The sequence below is a fragment of the Sciurus vulgaris genome (genome assembly GCF_902686455.1).
Source record: "Sciurus vulgaris genome assembly, chromosome: 2".
Lineage (NCBI taxonomy): Eukaryota > Metazoa > Chordata > Mammalia > Rodentia > Sciuridae > Sciurus > Sciurus vulgaris.
Window position 1 is genome coordinate 35,727,039 of NC_136462.1, and position 20,328 is coordinate 35,747,366.

The 20,328-nt window shown below is 39.9% G+C and overlaps 1 protein-coding gene and 1 pseudogene across 2 annotated transcripts in view; one reads left to right on the top strand and one right to left on the bottom strand.

The window, feature by feature from the left end:
- Positions 1 to 6,582, bottom strand: part of RDH12 (retinol dehydrogenase 12) — a 29,787-nt gene extending 23,205 nt beyond the window's left edge. Inside the window, exon 1 of the mRNA XM_079127128.1 lies at positions 6,499 to 6,582. The gene's annotated coding sequence lies outside the window, so the exon portion shown is untranslated. The remainder of the gene's footprint in view (positions 1 to 6,498) is intronic.
- On the top strand, positions 880 to 4,977 carry LOC306655274 (low-density lipoprotein receptor-related protein 12-like; annotated as a pseudogene). Its single transcript has 2 exons — positions 880 to 907; positions 2,171 to 4,977. The product of its transcript is annotated as a low-density lipoprotein receptor-related protein 12-like (transcript).
- Positions 6,583 to 20,328: the final 13,746 nt, after the last annotated feature.

Sequence of the window (20,328 nt, forward strand, 5' to 3'; positions counted from 1 at the left end):
AGGGTATGGGTTTGTCGTTATCTCCATAACCCATTCCTGCTTCTGGGCTCTTCCACCCTCCCACAGGCAGTCCCTGCTCTCTTGAGGCTCAAGTCATGAACCTGCTCTTCCTTGGCCCTGTCCTGCAGTCACTTCCCTCCCCTCTCATCTCATGTCTCCTTTCATTGAAGATTTTGGACCCTGCTTCTCAGTCTTCTCTCCTCTCAGCTCTTCCATCGTCTGGGTGGCTCCATTTTCTTCACAGATGAGCCTGCAACTCCCTGGCCCTCAGACCCAAGGCCTCCTCACCTCTGGAGCCTTTCCCTCTACCTTTGGCTTTCCTCCCTGTCCCCAGTCTGTCAGAACCTGGAATCAGCCACTGCTGAGGTCCCACAACCAGACTTTCTCACCCTCCTCTGCTGACATAAATCCCAACGTGGCAGTAATTTGACTGCACTGGGACCCCCAGACCACTTAAACCCCTGTGCCATCATTTCCTTTAAAAAAATATTTTATTTTTATAATCATAATTTTGTCAATTTATCTTTTCATGAACACTTAGAGAGTCCAAAAAGGTGATAAATTTACTTGTTTTTAGCAGATATTTACAAACTTAGCTCACTATTTTTTGCTCTTCTAATTTTTTTTATTGTATCAAAATGCTCTTGACATAAAATTTTCAAATTTAACCTCATTTATTTATTTTTTAATTTATCTTGTGCTGGGGATCGAACCCAGGGTGTGCTGAGCCACATCCCCAGTCCTTTTATGTATGTTTTATTTTGAGACAGGGTCTCACCAAGTTGCTTAGGGCATTGCTAAATTACTGAGGCTGGCCTCCAATTTACCATCCTCCTGGTTCAGCCTCTGGAGCTTCTGGGATTACAGGTATTCACCACCATGCCCAGCTCCATCTTCACCATTTTAAGTGAGAGTGGTGTTAAATACGTTCATGATATACAACCGTCACCAGCATCCACTTCTGGAATTCTTTTCATTTTATAAAACCAAAACTGTGTGCCCATTAAATTACTCCCCCTTTCCTCCTACTCCCAACTCTTCACAACCACCATTCATTCTATTTTCTGTTCCTATAATTTGACTCCTCTAAGTACCTCATATAAGTGGACTCATCCAGTATTCGTCTTTGTGTAACTGGTTTATTTTGCTTAGCATAATGTCCTCAAGATTCATCTATGTTGCAGCGCATGTCCGAATATCCTACCTTTTTAATGCTGAATAATGTCCTATTTTATATGTGTGTGTATATATATATATATATATGATATATTTGTATCTATCTAGGTAGATATATTTATATCTATATCTATCTATATACATATATATATCACATTTTGCTAATATGTTCATTCAACAATGGACAATTTGGTCACGACCACATTTTAGCCATCACATCAATTCTTTTTCTATCCAACTGAGATTTTATATCCATCACTCGTCATTCTCTTGCCAATATCCTCTGCTTCCTGGCACCCTTGTCCTTCTGCCTGAAGAGATTGATAAATCCTGACTCTTACAAAACTATCTTCTCCCAAGTGCCTGAAGCTGGCTGATGAGAACTACTGAGGAAAAAAATCACGCCACTTCACATGTCGATGCCATTTAGAAGTGCAGGTCACCACCTCCCCCTGGGCTCCAATAGAACTATCTTATTTTCTTCTCCTAACCACCTGATCTCCACAACAGTGATTTCAAACATTCACGACCCTTCTCAAACTTTCCTTCAATTTCAGCAGGAATCCTGGCCTCGTAATCCACACATGCACACAAACAGCCATCAAAGGAAAATTCCTCTGTATCCAGCTACCACGTTTGTGAGCCTATTGGTTTCATCCTCATTTTACCTACTTCTCTTTATCCCATCTTTTTTTTTTTTTTTGTGGTGCTGGGGATTGAACCCAGGGCCTTGTACTTGTGAGGCAAGCACTCTACCAACTGAGCTATATCCCCAGCCCTTTATCCCATCTTTTCTAGCTTTCTCAGGGACCTTAAAGTATCACTTATCTTCTCTCTCACTATCATCTTCAACTTTTTCCATGTTTATTTGTTTGTTTGTTTGTTTGTTTTCTGGTTCTGTCTTAATTTTATTTTTTTAACAAGATTTTTCCCCTTTGTTTTATTTATTTTTGTGTGGTGCTGAGGATTTAACCCAGTGCCTCATACATTCTAGGCAAGTGTTCTGCCACTATAGCCCAGCCCTCCTCTGCGCTCTTTAAAAATGCTCCTGCTAGGCAGGGAGCAGCCCGGGGCTCGGCGGCGACAGCGGCGTCTGGCCCCAGCTCCTCCTCCTCCTCCTCCATCTCCTCGCTCCCTCCATCTGCCGTGGTTGTGGCCCGTCGCTGGAGCACAAAAGAGTCTCCGCGGTGGAGGTCTGCGTTGGTCTTGCTGTTCCTCGCTGGGGTGTACGGAAATGGTGCTCTTGCAGAACATTCTGAAAATGTGCATATTTTAGGAGTGTCAACTGCTTGAGGAGAGACTCCAGAACAAATTTGAGCACCAAGTGGTATAATCACAAGTCCGGGCTGGCCTTCTGAGTATCCTGCCAAAATCAACTGTAGCTGGCTCATAAGGGCAAACCCAGGGGAAATCATTACCATAAGGACCACGTCTGGATTCAGATGACAGTATCTCTAGAAAAGGTTTCAGACTGGCATATTTTTCAGGAAAATCTGAGGAGCCAAACTGTGCTTGTGATCAGTTTCATTGTGGTAATGGAAATAGTGTATACCAGAAGCCTGGAAATGTAATAACATGGATGAATGTGGAGATGGTTCTGATGAAGAGATCTGTACCAAAGAAGCTAATCCCCCAACAGCTGCTTCCTTTCAGCCCTGTGCTTACAACCAGTTCCAGTGTCTGTCCCGTTTTACCAAAGTTTATACTTGCCTCCCTGAGTCTTTAAAATGTGATGGGAACATTGACTGCCTTGACCTGGGAGATGAGATCGACTGTGAGGTGCCAACCTGTGGGCAGTGGTTAAAATATTTTTATGGCACTTTTAATTCTCCCAATTATCCAGACTTTTATCCTCCTGGAAGCAATTGCACCTGGTTAATAGACACTGGTGATCATCGTAAAGTCGTTTTACGCTTTACTGACTTTAAACTTGATGGTACTGGTTATGGTGATTATGTCAAAATATATGATGGATTAGAGGAGAATCCACACAAACTTTTACGTGTGTTAACTGCTTTTGATTCTCTTGCACCTCTGACAGTTGTTTCTTCTTCTGGACAGATAAGGGTACATTTTTGTACTGATAAAGTAAATGCTGCCAGGTGATTTAATGCTACTTATCAAGTAGATGGCTTCTGTTTGCCATGGGAAATACCCTGTGGAGGTAACTGGGGGTGTTACACTGAGCAGCAGCGATGTGATGGGTATTGGCATTGCCCAAATGGAAGGGATGAAATCAATTGTACCATGTGCCAGAAGGAAGAATTTTCATGTTCCCGAAATGGTGTCTGTTATCCTCGTTCTGATCGCTGCAACTACCAAAACCATTGCCCAAATGGTTCAGATGAAAAAAACTGCTTTTTTTGCCAACCAGGAAATTTTCATTGTAAAAACAATCGCTGTGTGTTTGAAAGCTGGGTATGTGATTCTCAAGATGACTGTGGTGATGGCAGCGATGAGGAGAACTGCCCTGTAATTGTGCCTACCAGAGTCATAACTGCAGCGTCATAGGGAGCCTTATCTGTGGCCTGTTACTCGTCATTGCATTGGGATGTACTTGTAAACTGTATTCTCTGAGAATGTTTGAACGAAGATCATTCGAAACCCAGTTGTCAAGAGTGGAAGCAGAATTGTTAAGAAGAGAAGCTCCTCCCTCTTATGGACAGTTGATTGCTCAGGGGCTAATTCCACCAGTGGAAGATTTTTCTGTTTGTTCACCTAATCAGGCTTCTGTTTTGGAAAACCTGAGGCTCGCTGTACGATCTCAACTTGGATTTACTTCAATCAGGCTTCCTATGGCAGGCAGATCCAGCAACATTTGGAATCGTATTTTTAATTTTGCAAGATCACATCATTCAGGGTCTTTGGCTTTGGTCTCAGTGGATGGAGATGAGGTTGTCCCTAGTCAGAGTAACAGTAGAGAACCTGAAAGAAACCATACTCACAGAAGTTTGTTTTCCGTGGAGTCTGATGACACAGACACAGAAAATGAGAGAAGAGATACAGCAGGAGCATCTGGTGGGGTTGCAGTGCCTTTGCCCCAGAAAGTTCCTCCCACAACAGCAGTAGAAGCAACAGTGGGAGCAGGTGGAAGTTCTTCAACTCAGAACACCCGAGCTGGTCATACAGATAATGGAAGGGATGTGACAAGTGTGGAACCCCCAAGTGTAAGTCCAGCATGACACCAGCTTACAAGTGCATTAAGTCGTATGACTCAGGGGTTACGCTGGGTACGTTTTACATTAGGGCGATCAGGTTCCGTAAATCAGAACCAAAGTCCTTTGAGACAGCTTGATAATGGGGTAAATGGAAGAGAAGAAGATGATGATGTGGAAATGCTAATTCCAATTTCTGATGGAACTTCAGACATTGATGTCAATGACTGCTCCAGACCTCTTCTTGATCTTTCCTCAGATCAAGGACAAGGGCTTAGACAACCGTACAGTGCAACAAATCCTGGAGTGAGGCCAAGTAATCGAGATGGCCCCTGTGAGCGCTGTGGTATTGTCCACACTGCCCAGATACCAGACACTTGCTTAGAAGCAACACTAAAGAATGAAACGAGCGATGATGAGGCTTTGTTACTGTGTTAGGTACAGATCACATAAGGGAGATTGTATACAAGTTGGAGCAATACCCATTCATTGTTTTGTTACTTTAAACTAGTTTTAGTTTAAAAAGAAAAAAAAAAAAAAGATGCAGGGTGATTTCTTATTATTATATGTTAGCCTGCATGGTTAAATTAAACAACTTATAACTCTATGAACTTAGAGTTTACTAATTTAGCAGCTAAATTTGCATTATGTATTCATATTGTTCAGCAATGTTCTTCCATTTGTTTCTAATTGTTTTATTCTGGTACTGTAGTTCACAGTAGAAATATGGCTGCTTAAACTCATTTGACTGTCATTTTATCTAACCTGCGTTAAAAGGTTTGGTTGTACAAAATATACCTTCTTTTAATTGAACCTTTTATGCTGTTGCCAACACATCCTGTAACTTAATATACTAGATGTTAAGGTTGTTAATGTACAAAAAGAAAACAAACCCTTACACTCACTATTTTGTTTGTATAACATTTGCCTATTATTGGAGTTCATCGTAATATAAATTTGTTAAAGGGAAAAAAATTTTCTCAAAGATTTTCTCTTACGTTTAACATACAGTGATGTGAAATCTGGTAGAATTAGGTAAATTAATCACAAAACAAAACTCTTTTATAGATTTTCTAATGTTGACTTTAATACTCTAATATGGTACAAACCAAATATAAAATTCCAAGTCATTTCTGTTTTCATATCTATTTAGGAACAGAATTAAGTGGATAAAGATATTCTACTATGCATTAAATCTTGAACTTTATAAAATGTGTACAAAAATTGTACATGATAAGTTCCAACTGGTAATGTCTTTCCCTAATATAGGGTTATGCTCGTGTTGGACCCTAGGGATTTGCACTAAATCGTTTCAAGGTCTCAGATGAGTTCAGTGCACAAGCACTATCACTTTAAATACTATTATTTGCTACCACAGTGACAATATATTTCCATAGCTTTTGGGGGTTGAGGGAACATTTTTATTACAACTTGATATTGCTTTGCCGGTTTCATATTTATTTGTTGTATTTAAAAACTGCATTATTGTAAGAGTGATTTTTTTCAATATATTTTATTCACTGGGGGGTCATGCTGTAATCTTGAAGAAAAGCAAATTAAGAAATCATTCAGATTGCCCCCCTGTTTAAAGTAGAGTGAATTGCAAAACTCCATTTATTTTTTTTTATTGTCAGTTCCTGTTTATTCTTTAGCTGTCTGTTTTAGTAGTTTAATGATTGAGTATGAAAAATGTATTTGTGTGTGATTATTGCTATTTATTAAATTTTAAATACTTTGCTGAATGTCATTTTAAAGCATGTTTGAGGTCTTGTGTATTTGTCGTGTTATGCTGTCAGGAAGAACTGACTAAAATGTTTTAATATGTATCAGAAATTAAAATGATTTTTTTATTAAAAAAAAATGCTCCTGCTATTAGGCAGTAGTTAGTACTGAGCAGTGAAATGTGAACCAATAGCATAGCTGAGTCATGAATTGCCTTTAATGAACAATCAAATAACTTGTAGAACAACACGTGTACTAACCCTGAGAATAAGCAGGAAGAAACAAAGGGAGCCAATTAAGAAAAACATCAAGAAAGAAAGATCAATGGAGCTAACTCCTGACAGGCTCTTCTGAGTTAGAATTTATGGCCATCGATTTCTCAATGTAATTCAGAAAAGAAATTCTTTCTTACCCCAATACCCACATTAACATGGGACTGACTTACAAATGAAGTCCCCCTGAATAGGATGGTCATCATGACAGTTCTGGAGAGGATCAATTAGAGTCAAAAACTCCAAAACTCTGCCAGCTAATGTGAAGGAGGGGTTGAACACATGATTGGCAAAGACTCTAGAAGGTGGAACCCAGTTCTCCTGGTAAACATCAAACAGCAATAAATTTGGAAGCAGCATTGTTTCTTTGTCATTCTCTGATCAGAAACGACCCACTTTCTCTCTTGAGAAGGCTCTTTGCTTGAGCCTTACTTTACTTTCACTCATAATAAAATTCTCTTGCTTGACTTTTCATGTCTGACTAAATTTTCTTTTGTTGGGACACAAGAACGGAGGTTTGGAGCTTTAGCTCCCCACTCTCCTGACATGATTCAAATCAGCACCATCTACAGGGCAATTTTAAATTTCACCTTGTTCAGCTCCCAGCTCTGGTTAAGATGATGTCCAACTTAGCCTCTGGAATCTTTCCTTTTGCCTTGAACTGCTCCATGTACTCTTTTCTCTGCCAAAATCTCCTCCCTATGCCATGTCAGTGTTCTGTCTGTCTTATGCCACTTTGATGCATTTGTTCAGCTTTTTATTCAGTCAGTAACCACACTGGCACTTTGTCTTTCCTGGCTGGCAAACTTATAATCTCCTGGGGTTTTTTGTTTGTTTGTTTGTGTGGTATCTTTTTGATCAAGGTCACCACAGTAGCAATGAGACCATCTTCACTGTTGTGGCCACTGTGTTATATCATACCCTAACTCATTTTAGGAATAGGTATATACCATCTCCTTTTAGAGACAATATCCAGAATCTGGAAGGTATTTAAGTAACCATTTTTTGTAGACTATGATCCTTGATCTATTTTTATGACATTTATCCTGTTGTTATTATCAGACTTGCTATGTTTTCCAACATAGTAACACAAAAACCTCTGCTCCCCTCCACTTTTCAACATCAGACCTATGCTACTCTTTTTTTAAAAAAAAAAATATTTTTAGTCGTATATGGACACAATACCTTTATTTAATTTATTTATTTTTATGTGGTGCTGAGGATCAAACCCAGTGACTCATACATATGAGGCAAACACTGCACCACTGAGCTGCAACCCAGCCCAGACCTATGCTACTCTTAAAATCCTATGCAAAAGGCCAGGCATGGTGGTACACTGTAATCCCAGGGACTTGGGAGGCTAAGGTAGGACGATCATAAGTTCAAAGCAGTCTCAGCAACTAAGTGAGGCCCCAGGACACTTAGTTAAAATAAAAAATTTAAAAAGAGCTAGGGATGTGGCTCAGTGGGTCCAATCTCCAGTACCCCCCAAAAAAATTCTATACAAAAGGATTAAGGGTCACTTCTCCAAGTTCTATCAATTGACTAGTATAGATTTTTAAAATTAGATTATAAGCTTGAGTGACAAATAATCTGACAAATAAACTGAAAGTTGTGAAATTTGGAAAGTGCATACTATACCAACTTCTTGGGAACCATGCAAGGATGCCTCCTGGATCTGGGTTTAAAATGGAATATATGAGAGGGACACTGTCAAACATCCATTTCTCTTAGATATCAGTGCTTCTGAGGGAACACCTGGAGGTCTGAAGGACTCTGGCTTTGTTTTACAGATGGGAAACCAACCATCAATATTGGTATTGACTAATACTTCATCAGGATACATATTGAGAAACTGGGACAATTTTAACCCAGAGACCCTTAAGAAGAGATTGATTTTCTTTTGCATTGTTGCATGATCTCAATATAAGTTGGGGACCAAAAAAAAAAAAATGGCCAATCAATGGAAGTCTAAACTATAATACTATTTTCCAAAAGACTCATTTTGTAAAAAGGAGGGAAAATGGTCAGAGATTCCCTGTGTACAGGCTTTTTTCTACTAAGAGGTCCGAAATATTTATATACTAAATATGGCATCAATGATGCCTTTCTAGCAATGATGAGTCAAGAAATTTGTTGGCCTAATGGATCCCCTAAACTACATTCTCCTCCCACTCAACAATGTACTTAACACTTGGATCTATCAAACCCTACTTCTTCCACTTCTACCTTAAACCCTTACACTATTACCTGCTGTTCCCATCCCCCCATCCTGGTTTGCCTCATCATAAGCCTGTCTCTATGGGTTCATTACTAGATTATTCACATTTCAAGAGACAAATGGAGAATTTGGGTTAGTCAAAATACAGGTGCATTTTTTTTCTGCAAGATCTAAAACAAATCAAACAGGATTTGGGACAATTTTCTGATGACCCTGATAAATATATACAGGGATTCCAACATTTAACCCAGGCTTTTGATCTAATCTGGAGAGATAGAATGGTAAGTTTGTCAAAAGCTGACACAGAGCGATTAAGCTGTGTGGTGATTGAAGCTGGATGATTGAAGCAGATAGGGCTTTGGAGAATGATTTGCAAATTACTAACTCTTTATACCTGTGGATCCTTCAACTGTCCCAGCTGAGAATCCTCAATGCAATTATGATAGTTCAACTGGCAGGTGGCATAAAGATCATATGATCATTTTTTTCATGGCAGGAATAAAATCTATTAACTCTATGAAATTGGCAATTATTGATCAGGGGTTGGAGGAAAATTCCATGACTTCTCTAGAAAGAGTCAAAGAAGCCTTAATAAACCGTGTCCCCTTCAATCTTACATCTCTTAAAGGGCAACTTACTTCAAAAGATAAATTCATTGTAAAATCTGCTCCAGATATTAGAAAAATTTATAAAAATTGGCCCTGGGACTTCTCTCGATGACCTACTTTGGGTAGCCTCCTAGGTCTCTTATAATCGAGACCAGAGGAAACTTTAAGGGACTAGTAAAAGGAGAACAATCAGGACAAGAAACAGGCACAGTTATTGGCTGTGACCCTTAGGAGACACCCCTTTCCTCCTCCACAGGACCCTTGAGACCCTGAAGATATCTGTCATCATTGAAGAAAACCAATATGTTGGTAAAAAAAAATTGCTCAACTAAGGACAGGCTTCCAAAGACTCCTTGTCCTTTACACAGCAGGAGAGGCCACTGGAGAATTGACTGCCCCAAGGGTCATAAAAACCTCAGATCATCCAAATGATGACCCAAGAATGAGAGGCCTTTGGAATCAGCCAGCACCCCAAACAGTCACCATCAGTGGGGCTGAACTAAGGTTAACTCTGCAGGTAGGAAACAGGGCTGTTAATTCTTTTGTATACAGATGACACCTCTGCTAATTCCTGCTTGGTAGTGGGAGTCAGTGGAATACCCAAGTTAAGACTTTAGCTCTCCTCTATGTTGCAGTTGGGAAGATATAATATTCACTCATTCTTTTTTTGGTAATGGTTAAATGTCCCACTTCATTATTGAGTCGTGATATCTTAACAAAGTGGGAGATTATCCAAGTTTTCTACTCAAGGCACCTAGTTCTTTTCTTTTGATGTTGTCAGAAGCTAAACAATCAGAATTGATTGATGGTACCTTGTTGGGTATCTTCCTACAAAGGACTGACTGAATAAAATTACAATCCCTAAAGCTAGAACAAAAGGAAGAGATGTACTCATTATAAATCCCTACTCACAAAGATGTTACATTATGGCCTAAAATGAGACTTTGTTACCCCCAGGTCACGGAAAAAACTTGTTGAGAGAAAACTAACTTCCAAACTTTCACAACCATTAAGCCACATTTGAATCGATCTACTCATCATTTCTCACAGTTAATGCCAGAATGGCAAAGATATAAAGACGGTTACTATCAAATTTGGGATAAATACATATAACGTCCACCCACCTCAGGACATCTAGATCAGAGAGCCCCAGTCTTTTGGGAACAATGTAACCATGCTTATAATAACTGGTCTAATTCTACTCAGGGGTTAGGATGGACCCCGGAACTCGAAGTCAGCATACTGTGATTTCATAGGCTGATGATTGGTTTGGGACTAATTGGCTCTTCAGTCCTGAAGTAAGATGGCCAGAACCTAATGGGCCACAATGAATACGTGGGACCAGGTTATGACCCTGGCTTCACCCGGGCTGTTTGGTGAGATGTGCTATTAGGTACCCATGGATGCAAGGGATGTAGACACAAAAATAAACAACCTGAAAACCTCCCCAATCTTAAGCATAGATGGAAACAATTTGTTTTTTGTTGGTATGATCATTTAGCTTCATGGTTTATCCCATAATCTGGCATGTGGAAGTCCCGACCAATTATATTTATTTTTAAAATAGATAGACCTTTATTTTATTCATGTATTTATATGTGGTGCTGAGCATAGAACCCAGTGCCTCATACATGTTAGGCAAGTGCTCTACCACTGAGCCACAACCCCAGCCCCCTGACCAATTATATTTAAAAAGTTCTCCATGGTGACACTGAGAAAGGCATTTCTCTTCTTTCCTCATGAGGACAGTTGTTTTACAAAACCAAGGGAGCTTGTATGTTGTCACAGCAGCTCAGGGTGGCACAAAAGCCATCATTCAGACAATAGTTCACTTTCATTCCTGGTAACTCTGACAATGTAAGTCAAGTCATCAAAGATTTGCACTCCCAAATGGATGCTATGTTCTCACCAGCCTTATCACGGAGACAACTTTCTGGTTCATGGTTTCCTGGTACTTCCCGGTAGAAGAAATTGCTGACATCCATAATCATTGTCATATTTATTGGTGTATTCGGGTATAACTGTACTTGTCACATCAATCTTATTCCAATATTTGCATCTTTTTGTTTTCCTCATAAGGTATCCACCTCCCAGATGGCTTTACAGTCTGTTTCTACTGAATCAGAGATTTACCGGGGCCTCTTAGATAGATCTGGCTCATAAAGCATTCACTGACAGTAGATGGAAGGTACCTATTTTGTTGAACTGTGCCCCTAATCAAAAGGAAATAGTTAATGATTTGATTTCATTGCCTCTAATCCTGTATATGATTTAGGGTCTCCAATCCTTGAGGAGGAAAGGTTGGGAATAGTTAGTAATGAGCAGGAAAATGTTAAACAATAGCACAGCAGGGTTACAGGGCTTCTTTGAAGTGCCTTAATGAACAATTGAGTAACTTGTAACAACAGGTGTACTAACCCTGAGAATAAACAGGAAGCAACAAAGGGAGCCAATGAAGAAGTACAAAAAAGAAAGACCAATGCAACTAATTCCTGACTGGCTCTACTGAGGTTATTGTGAAGTTAGAATTTATGGCCAGAGGTTCTCAGTGTATTTCAGGAAGGAAATTTCTTTAGTAGTGCAGGGGCACCAAGGTAGTCTGTCTGGTCACTGACCCCAGTACCCTAATTACACTAACCTTCCCATCTCTCCTTCCCTGCTGGAAAAAGTTGGTTGCATGTCTTCACTTCCCAGTCACTACTCCATTTGCTCCCATTTGGCTTCCACCTCATCACGTCTCTGAAGCTGTTCTCAGAGGGATCACTAATCCTTAAGTGGCGTTTAATCTGGTGGACACATTTCAATCCTGAGATGGCTCGACTGCTCAGTACCATGGCACACATGATTAGTAGCTAATGCTTCCCTTTTTAAGAGCTTTTTTGAAGTGTAATTGGCATGTAGTAATCTGCATATATTTAAAGAACATAATTTTTATAAATTTTGTCATTATATACATTCATGAAACTATCAACACAATTAAGATAATGAACATGTCCATCAACCCCAAAAGTTTCCTCATTGTCCTTGGTGGTCCCCACCATCTCATTCCTTGCCACTGCCTCCCATCCCCAGAAAGTCACTCATGTTTCTGTCACCACAATCCATATTGTATAGTTTGCATTTTTTAAAATTTTATGTAAATAGAACCATAATGTTCCCATTCCTTTGTCTGACTGCATATGCTTACTATTTGCAGATTCATTCAAGCTGCTTTATATTTATCAAAAGTCTATTTCTTTTTATTGCTCTGTAGTATTTCATAGTATGGATATGTCACAATTTGTCCATTCACCTCTTGATGAACATTAAGATTGTTTCTAGTTTTTCTTTTTGTCTGTGTTGAGGACTGAAGCCAGGGCTTTGCACATACTAGGTAAGCACTCTACCACTGAGCTATACACTTGGCCTATTTCTTTTTTTCTTTTCTTTTTTGAGGTGCTGGGGATTGAACCCAGGGTCTTGTGCAAGCACTCTACCAACTGAGCTACATCCTCAGCCCCTATTTCTATTTTTTGATTGTTATAAATAAATAAAGCTTCTGGGATCATTCACCTACAAGTTTTTTTTTTAATTTTATTTTTTTAGCTATAAATGGACACAATACCTTTATTTTTTATTTATTTATTTTTGTGCAGTGCTGAGGATTGAACCCAGCACCTCACACATCCTAGGCAATCTCTCTACCACTGAGCTACAGCCCCAGCCTCCTACCTACAAGTTTTTGCATGTACAAACTTTCATTTCTCTTGGAAAATTATCTGGGAGTCTCATGATAGGTATATGCTTACCTATGTTTAACTTTTTAAGAAACTGCCAAACTGCTTTGCAAACTGGTTGTACCATTTTACATTTTCAGAAGCAGTGTTCAAGAGTTCCAATTGCTCTATTGGGAATTTGAACCCATGGGTGCTTAACCACTGAACCACATTCCCAGACTCTTTTTTTTTTTTTTAGAGACAGGGTCTCACTAAGTTGCTTAGGGTTTTACTAAGTTGCTGAGGCTGGCTTTGAACTCACAATCCTTCTGTCTCAGCTGGGATTATAGGGGTGCTGCACTGTGCTCAGCCTTGATCATTTTTTCGAGTGTTTATTTGGTGTTCATATATCTTTGGTGAAGTATTTGTTCAAATCAATCATTTAAAATACTGTTTTTTCCCCCTTAATTCCAAGTGTTTATTTTTTATTTGTTCTTTTTAGTTACACATGACAGTAGAGTATAATTTGACATATTTACACAAAAATGGAGTACCATACTCATGTGGTTGTACATGATGTGGAGTTTCTCTGATGGTGTATTCACATATGAACATAGCTGTTTCTGGTCTTCACTAAAAGCAAGATGATTAAGGGTTAAAATTTTACTTTCATGTATGTTCTACATACAAGGTTTAAAAGAAGAAAAAAAAAACCTCAGAGAATGATAAAATACTATTGTTTTATTTGGCCCAAGAATCCTTCAGCATTCTGACTCAAACTTGAGGCCCCCTCAAGGCCAACACTCCAGAACTTCTGACTCTGGAAATGACGTCAGCAATGAGGCCGAAGAAGAGTCTGAACCAGCTGCAGTGCCTCCCACTCCTCTACCTGTCCTGTACCTTCACTATCCAAGCTACGGAAAAATTTGTATGTGCAAGTTTTTCTGTTTTAAAGGTCCTCACCTGTCAGCCCTGGTTTTGGTGATTCTTGTTTATCTGTTTTTCGGGGGAGATCCAAGATGGCAGAATAGAGGGAGGCTGTGTTCCTTTTCGCTCCATAACTCGGATTTCAGGCAGAGAATATCTGTTTCTTGTGAGGCAGTCTTTGCTCCTTATTGATCCCCTGCTGTTTACCCAATTTATCCACTGCAATCGCCTGCGTCTACCAGTATATCAACTACATTTTGAGTGCAGATTGCTCACTGGCACCTATCATCCACCATTTGCCCTTTTGCCTGCTTCTTGCCTGCTCATCGCCTGTCCTTCACCTACTCATCACCCACCGCCCGAGGTCCACCTGCTGATCGTCTACTGGTAGCCTGACGACCGATCACAGACCGCCAGCAGATCGCCAGCTGCTTCCTGTTGCCTAGAAGTCCACTGTCAGAGTACCCGCAGGTTTGGTTACACATGGCTGCCGCCATTTTGAGACAACAGCCAGGATCTGCAGGACCCACGACCAGTCTGACTGAGCCCCATCTCCAGGACCCCTCAGCCCAGCCAACTGCACCCTGCCTCCAAGGCCCCGGGATCAACTGACTGTGCCCCACGGCCAGGACCTCTAGACCAACTGCCTGTGCCCCACCTCCAGAATCCCTCAACCAGACTGACCACACCCCACCTCCAGGACCCCCAGCTGCCCACCACCAGACCCGAACTGCAGCTCCCCATTTGCCAATACATTTGGAAGCCAATGCAGCCATCTTGGATTATCCTGGAAGCGGAAACTCCCATCTTTAGGTGGGGCAAATCCCATCCTGAGATGCCTGCTGGAGACTGGAAGCTCATTGTCAGGTATGTCTCATGTATCAGAAGACTGGGAGGTTTGACAACTATATGACTGTTTTGTGCAGATTTTTTTCCTTTTTGAAAAATTTTAAGTTTTTATTTCTTTGCTTTTCTTGCTCTATTTTCCTTTTGTTTACCTGTTTCCTCAGAGTCTCTTTCTCCCTTTTCTCATGCTAACAACCAACTTTTTTGATTACAGTTTCACTCTCTCTTTGATCTAGAACTTCTATATATTCTTTTCTTATCCCATTAACAGTTACATCCTACACCCCCCATCCTCTTTTGTGTTTGTGATTAAATTTGATTTAATTAGCACAATTAGTTATTTGAACTATAATACGTTGCTATGAAGCAAAGTCTAAAACATTGGTTTTCTCTTATCTATCAAGATAATTTTTGGGCTGGGGAGATAGCACAGTTGGTAGAGTGCTTGCCTTGCAAATACAAGGCCCTGGGTTCAATCCCCAGAACCACAAAAAAAAAAAAAGATAATTTTCTTGCATTTGTATTTGTTAGGTTTTATTACTTAGGGAAACTAAGTCTTAAAGGAATTAGGGTTTGTACCTGTTTTAAAGTATTAAATGATTACTTTGTATCTGGTTAAGCAAACAGCTGTTATTTAGGTTATAATAATATAGTGGACACCTGAATTATATGTGATTAGGTATATGTACACATCTGAAAACTATATCTGTCTAGGCCTTGTCTAAGTGTTACATAAAAGTTTATAAAATGAGGGGCTGGGGTTGTGGCTCAGTGATAAAGCATTTGCTTAACATGTGTGAGGCACTGGGTTCAATTCTCAGCACCACATATAAATAAATAAATAAAATAAATGTCCATCAACATCTAAAAATTTTTTTTAAAAGTTTATAAAATGAAATTTTATGTAAGTTTACTGGCAAGATTACCAATAGGTAAGTGCTCTCTTTTGTATGTGACCATAGAAGGGTCACACTGAAGATCTGTCATGTCTATATACTTTGACTAAGTCAATTTCTGATCATTAACACTGTTTCCTAAATGTATAAAAGATTTAAGGCTGACCTTTGATTTTTCATTAACCCATGCAGACCTAAGATTATTGTTACTGTACACTCCAGATTCCAAATTGTACTTTAAAAGTTAAACATAGTTCAATGTAAAGCTTAGGAGAGCACTTTGCCAAATTGGTGTTCTCCAAACTAAAAGTATCTGTAGCAAAAGTCTCAGATTTGTATAGAAATAACAGATATGGTTGGTAATTATTTGTGTCATTTGTTTTTTTATATATATTTTTAGTTGTAGGTGGACACAATACCTTTATTTTATTTTTATGTGAGGATTGAATCCAGGGCCCCACTCATGCTAGGCAAGCACTCTACCATTAAGCCACAACTCCAGCTTCTCATTTGATGTTTTATAATTGGATTAAATTGTTGTCAATAAGTTATATAGGTATCGCAATACCAGATCTTCAACTCTATTACAAAGCAATAGTAACAAAAACGGCATGGTATTGGTACCAAAATAGAAAGGTAGATCAATGGTACAGAATAGAGGACATGGACACAAACCCAAATAAATACAATTTTCTCATACTAGACAAAGGGGCCAAAAATATGCAATGGAGAAAAGATAGCCTCTTCAACAAATGGTGCTGGGAAAACTGGAAAACCATATGCAACAGAATGAAATTAAACCCCTATCTCTCACCCTGCACAAAACTCAACTCAAAATGGATCAAGGACCTCGGAATCAGACCAGAGACCCTGCATCTTATAGAAGAAAAAGTAGGTCCAAACCTTCAACTTGTTGGCTTAGGATCAGACTTCCTTAATAGCCCAAGAAATAAAAGCAAGAATCAACAACTGGGATAGATTCAAACTAAAAAGCTTTCTCTCAGCAAAGGAAACTATCAGTAATGTGAAGAGAGAGCCTACAGAGTGGGAGAATATCTTTGCCACTCATACTTCAGATAGAGCGCTAATTTCCAGAATCTATAAAGAACTCAAAAAACTCTACACCAAGAATACAAATAATCCAATCAACAAATGGGCTAAGGAAATGAACAGACACTTCACAGACGAAGATGTACAAGCAATCACCAGATATATGAAAAAATGTTCAACATCTCTAGTAGTAAGAGAAATGCAAATCAAAACTACCCTAAGACTCCATCTCACCCCAATTAGAATGGCAATTATCAAGAACACAAGCAACAATAGGTGTTGGTGAGGATGTGGGGAAAAAAGTACACTCATATATTGCTGGTGGGGTTGCAAATTAGTGCAGCCACTCTGGAAAGCAGTATGGAGATTCCTCAGAAAGCTTGGAATGGAACCATTTGACCCAGCTATCCCACTCCTTGGCCTATACCCAAAGGACTTAAAATCAGCATACTACAGAGATATAGCCACATCAATGTTCATAGCTGCTCAATTCACCATAGCCAGATTGTGGAACCAACCTAGATGCCCTTCAGTTGATGAATGGATAAAGAAACTGTGGCATATATATACAATGGAATATTACATATATGTATATATACATGCACATACTATATGTGTGTGGAAATATATATGTATATACATGTATATATGTGTACGTGTATATATATATATATATATATATATATATATATATATATACATATGTGTGTGTGTGTGTGTGTGTGTGTGTGCGTGTGTGAGTGGTGCTGGAAATCTAACCCAGGGCTTGGTGCACGTTAGGCAAGTGCTCTATCGCTGAGCTACACCCCCAGTCCTTGAAATACTTTAAAAATACATTGTATCACCCAATATTTGCGGGTTCCCTCCTGTGCCAAATATCAATTTATTGCCTCTCATTTGAAATCCATCTTGCTTGCCTGCTCTGAGAAAATAGAAATGGACCCTTCTCATACATTTTTCGTAGTTAAGCCTTATCCACTGATGACACTGGAGAGACACTGCAGGAGGGAAGGGACCGCTTCCTGGTTCTTGGGTACCAGCTCAGCCGGCTTCTGCAGCATGTCTAGTTTCTGCAGCAAACTTGACTCCTTCAACACTAGGCTCCTGCAGTGCGCATAGCTTCTCTAGTGCCAGCTGCTGCAACCAGCAGCTTCCCTCAGCACTCCTCCCACTCAGGTGGGTTCTAGCAGAGTGAGACAGCTCCCTGTGGACAGCTTGTTCCACTATACAGTGCCACATGACTTCTCTGCCATTTAGTGTTCTATACCTGCTTTAGGTAGGGATTCAGGACAACAAGATGTCTGAGGCAGGGTATAAGAAGGATGCTGCCAGAGGATAAGATGGGAAGACGAGTCATGTCATTGTTTATAAGTCCCAATACCATGACACTGAGGACTTATCACCATTACAACTACAGGTTAGGTATTCTAAAATGCCCAATGGGGGTAAACTGGGCAGTATTCTAATTAGGTTTTCTAAAGTAACCAATGGGAGCAAACAGGGTAAAGTCTTCAATCGGGTCCATATAGAAAAGAAAGCACCTCACAGCTCAGCATATAAGACACTAATTTTCAGACATCAGGGTCTTGAGCTTCTCTCTCTTGCTCCACCCACTCCGCTCTACCTTACGGAGTGCTACTTCCACTTTCATGTTCAATAAATCTGTACTTTGCCTGTTATTTGTATTTGTCTTGCTTGATTATTTGTTCAGGACACCCAGGACCTGGACCCCAATTAGACACTGTGCAAGAACACCTGTGCCCTCTCCAGCAAGATCTGGGCCTCAGCCCAGGAGTGGAAGGGCTCTCCTTCTTGGGAGCTATATCTCAGCCACAGGCAGTGGTTATTATATTATGTATGAGATAATTTTTCATTATTATAGATGTTCTTTTTATTTTCTTTAAAATTCTTTCCTTCTTATTCGCCCACAGGTTGGCAAGCAATGACTCATGGGACAAAGACAGCCCACTGCCTGTTTCTTTTTTTATATATATAAATAAAGCTTTATTGGAACACAGCCATGTTCATTTGTTTATGTATTAACTATGACTGCTTTCACACTCCAACTATCACCAAAAGCTCAATTCTTGTCCCTGATGCCAATCCATTTTGCATGTGATGCTGGAGATTGAACCCAGGGCCTTGTTCATGCAAGGCAAACACTCTACCAACTGAGCTATATCCTCAGCCCGATGCCAATCCAATAACAAGGATGCAGTTTTGAGAAAAAGGGAAAGGAAGTTTTATTGTTTGCTAGCAAAGAAGAAACACAGGGGACTCCTGTCCCAGAGGCTGTGATTTCGCCCATCAGGAAACAGGGGCTTTTTAAAGAGGTTACTCAAAGGCTGTATTCCACAAGTTCTCTGTCTGGAGTTGTAATTCACTTGTTAATGTGGAAGAGAGTAATTTCTGAGATCTTCTGGTGCCATCCCCAAAGACTGAATTACTCTGTTCCTGTGGTGGGTGTATTCTCAAAGACAGATAACTCTGCCTAGGAAAGAAAGGTAATCCAGTTTTTCCTGAGATCAGAGAGGGGGAGAGATTAGGGAGGAGGAGCAGGGAGAGAGGAAGAGAAAGAAACTTGTCCATTTTTAAAATAAGTTGCAGTGGCAGAGCAGCAAGGGCTATCTTCAAAGCATAAGGTGGACCACTGTTACAATTTTATTTTTATTTTAATTGGTCCCAGGGTTCAAATCCAGGGGCACTTAACCACTTAGCCACATCCCCAACCCTTTCTATTTTTTTTATCTTGAGACAGGGTCTTGCTAAATTGCTTAGGGACTCACTAAGTTGCTGAGCTGGCTTTGAATTTGCAATCCTGTCTCAGCCTCCTAAATGCTGAGATTACAGGCATGCACACTACCCAAGATGGTTTAACCAATTGTGTTTAATCTGGATTCTGCGAATGACTCTATTGTGTTGATAAACCACCTGAAATTTTGTGTGGGTATGTAAATGTGCACAGGTATGGGGAGAAAGTTTCCACTTTGAAATTTTGGTAATAAGTCTCAAGAGTTAAGAGCCCGGATATGAACTGCCCTGAATCCCAGCTCTGCTAATCCTGCTATCACCTAAACTAATTAACTTCACCAAGCCTTAGTTTCCTTGTCTGTAAAGTGGGGGATGTTGTAGTACCTACTTCATTTTATGGGAATTTAGAGAGTTAACAAGTATAAAGCATTCGGACATGACCTGGCATATGATAAACACTATATCAGCATTGGCAGTTATTGCCATTTCTGGCTTTCCCCTTGCCTCTAAGGCCCCGGCTAGACCAATGTTTTCTGTTGTTCTAGTGGACCTTGCTCTCCAGGACTCTAATCCCTCAGGCTCTTTCTCTACTCAGAGCATTCTTGGTAAAGTGTTACTTGCCCATTAACTCTTGACCTTGCCTCTGGCCTCAGCTCAAATGTTATTTTCTCAAAGAAGCCCTTGCTATCTCTGGACTGAGAGGCCTCTGTCCTATAAGCTCTCAGCTCAATTTTTCCTCATAACCTACACTATGATTTAGTTGCTGAGATCCCTTTAAGGTTTTCCCTTACAGTTTCCAACCTCTGAAAAGGACAAAGGTCATGTCTGCCTGGCTCCCTGTGGACTTCAGTGCAGTGCCTAATATACTGTAGAAATACCATAAATATCTGTCAAATGAATTAGTGAATGAATAAGAAACAAAACACGTAGCCAGGCACGGTTACATTACACCTGTAATCCAAGAGGCTCCGGAGACTGCAGCAGAAGGATCTCGAGTTCAAAAGAGCCT